The sequence below is a fragment of the Cricetulus griseus genome, chromosome 2 (genome assembly GCF_003668045.3).
Source record: "Cricetulus griseus strain 17A/GY chromosome 2, alternate assembly CriGri-PICRH-1.0, whole genome shotgun sequence".
Classification (NCBI taxonomy): Eukaryota; Metazoa; Chordata; class Mammalia; order Rodentia; family Cricetidae; genus Cricetulus; species Cricetulus griseus.
Genome location: NC_048595.1, coordinates 82,023,151 through 82,026,633, shown reverse-complemented (window position 1 = coordinate 82,026,633; position 3,483 = coordinate 82,023,151).

Below are 3,483 nucleotides of genomic sequence, written 5' to 3'. Positions count from 1 at the left end.
GTAGAGGAGTGTTGAATGTCTGCACAGAGAAGGGCAGTTCTCATGAGATGGAAAGAACACTTCAGATTCTCAGACATGGCCATAAGTTGTTTATGTCCTCATATCCAAGGTGAACCAGCAGCTATGGGGAACCACCATTTTCTTTTGTATAGAAAGATGACAATGAGAGGTGGGAGCTACACACACACACACACACACACATGCACGCATGCACGCACGCACGCACGCACGCACGCACGCACGCACACATACACACACATTCATACATGCACTCACACAGACACTCACACACACACAAAAGTGTATTGCAGCCATGTGTGAAAAAAGTAATGAAAACTTGGAAGTGAAATACATGTTTTCCTTATGACAATGGGCAAAGATATATTGTAACCATAAAATAAATATCTCATGTTTAAGTGAATGAACTAGATTTATATGTGCCACTCAGGGTAAACCTCAAAACATTACTGCTACTTGAAAAAATACAAATCACAAAATGTTTTATAAAGTATATTTTATTAAAAAATTAAAATCACACAGAATTATACTATATATCCTTAGAAAACAAATGTAAATTTATATAAGTGAAAGGCAGGCACAGACTTCCAGACAGCAGTTATGATTCCATGGAAAGAGAGTGGGGGATGGGAGAGTGGGGCTAAACTCTATCTGTATTTTGTTATTTTAGAAGAAACAGATGCAAATATGGTAACATATTAATAATTATTAAATAAGCTGATAAACCTAGGAGAAATATTATTTATACTTCTCTTCTTAATTAAAAATAAATATAAACATATATAAACTTTGCAATTCCCAAAGCAAGAATCAGGCTTCCTCCCCTGAGCCACACTAAGCAGATGATATGTAAAACATGACTGGAAAACTGTATACACAAACATATATGTGTGTATATGAGCATACATTACACTTGCATGTACACCAATATATGTGCATAGGTTCAAATTAAATGATAAACTTTATTATTTTAATCAAAAATAATATTGGCTTGATCACAAATATCTTTGGTTCTGTGGGGGTCATAGGGTCATAACTTGAACAGCTCTAACCCTTTTCTGTGACTCAGCAATGGACCAAATCTAGAGAAGATGAAGATGGCTGGGGTGGAGAGAGAAGGGCAGAGGATTCCCTGGATGCTGGGGCCCACTTCAGTGTGGGGCTGGAAAGACATGACCTGAAGGTTTTCACAAGGCTAGAGAAGACCCAGTAAAGTCTGGTGAGAACAGCAGGCAGGCATCAGGGTGACTCTCCTCGCACACTGGATAAGGGTGGGTGTCCCCCTAGCTTTCTACACTATAGGAACTTCACCAAGCTGACTGACCTCACTACAGAGATGACCTGGTCGGCTTCTTTGTTTTTTTAATTGGAAAGTTTGTCTGTTTTGTAATAATCAATTATATTATGCTGAATGTGGTTCATTAAACTCTCACAAAAGTCTATCTCAGTATTTCGTCTGTTTACCTTTTCTGGACACTGAATGACTCTCCAAGCCATTTTTTTATTGGCTGGGGGTTCTGAAAAGGTGTCAGGTCACACAGTTTGCAGAGGACACTTGTGGGCACTAGAGAGCAGGTGGAAACAATCTCTGACTGTAGAGAAATACACATAGCTTCTCTCTCTCTTTAAACATCAGGGAAACTTTTGTTTTTGCACAATAAAAGTGGAACATTTCACCAATTTATAATGGTCATCTTTGCACGTCTTCATTAAGTTCTGTAGGGTACTGGTGTGTGTGTGTGTGTGTGTGTGTGTGTGTGTGTGTGTGTGTGTGTGTGTGTGTGTGCGCTCTTGCATGCACACTGCGGGTGGGGAACAAGAGGAGCATATGAGTGCATAGTGTGGAAACTCACTAAATTTTTGCTAAATAAGCATACGTCTTAGGTAGCCTCAGTATCAAGTTAGACAAATGATGTGCTCACTTACACATGTGTGGTGATGATCAATCTTTGTCAAGTTGACAGGGTTTGGAATCTCTTAGGAGACACACATCTGACTATTTCTGTGAGAGTGTCTCTAGAGATATTCAGCTAGGGATTGGAGCCCTATCCTGAATGTGGGCAGCACTATCCTATAGAATCCCAGACTGAATAGTGGGAAAAAGGAGGACATAAGATGGGCATCAGCGTCTATCTCTTTCTGCTTCCTGACTGTGGACCCAAGGTGACCAGCATCCTCATATTCCTGTTGCTGGGCCTTCTGGCTGAGGTGGGATGCACCCTTTCTTAAAGTGTATGCCAAAATAAATACTTCTCTTCAATCATGTCTATCAGGTACTCTGTCATATCAATGAAAAATGTAATTATTACAGATGTCCCATAAGGTCCCAAGGGGGGATAGTTACCCTCAAAATTATCATAATTTAGTTTTAAACTCCCTCGATTGCCCACTTCCTATTTACATTCCAGTTGACTTATTAATAACTATTGTTTATTATTTATTTTCATTTTGCTACATTTCACTTAAAAAATGAAATGTCTTTAGTGGATGGCTTTCTGAGCACAGAGATTGCAATTAGGAACAGATCAAATAATAATGCAAAGGTCATGTGCCTCTACCCAGAAAATAGTCTGTGAAAAAATGAAAATGGAGTCTTTCTTGACTCAGCATCTGAGAGAGGATAACAATTGCTTAGTTCCCACATAGATTACATGTGCTTTTTCTACAATGCTCTAGTTGATTTAGCCTAAGATCCACTTGCCCTGCATTTTAGTACAACAAAACACTGCAGGTCCCTTTATTCTCCAGCACTGTGTTCACAAACTTGATTCTATTTGACCATGCCCCATAACTTGACGTCTACAATGCAATTCGTCTTCCAATACCTATCGAGAAGGCCAAAGAGGGGTTGAAGTAGCCACTCTTCTTTCTTGTTTTTGTTTTCCTGTGTTCCTCTCACACATCAAAAAAACCAACTTTTCTTCTTGGCCTTTTAAATCTTTTCTAGCCAATCTCTGAAAAACTTTATTCTTCTCTTTTCCTTCAGAGAAAGTCATCAGAGAAAGTCATCTTACAGCTTTTGTTTTTTGTTTTTTGTTTTTTTGTTGTTCAAGAAAGGGTTTCTCTGTGGCTTTGGAGGTCCTGGAACTAACTCTTGTAGACCAGGCTGGTCTCGAACTCATAGAGATCTGCCTGCCTTTGCCTCCAGAGTGCTGGGACTAAGGACTAAAGGTGTATGCCAACACTGTCCTGCTTTCTTAGTCCATTCTTTCATCCAGCACTGGCAGGAGTTGCTTTCCTTACTGAAGTGTACCTCCCAGGGGCTCACACATCAATTCAAATGATTTATCAAACTCTGTCTCCCACAATGGTGTAGAAATCTCAAGCTTGATGAGGCCAGGGGAACTGAATGGCCTCTCAGGTCAGGAGAGGCTCTTGATGTTTGTTGCCCAGAAGGTCTCCCCCTTTTTCAGGATACTCATATTCTGTCAACAACTTTTTTTTTTTCTGGGATTTAGAAACCAC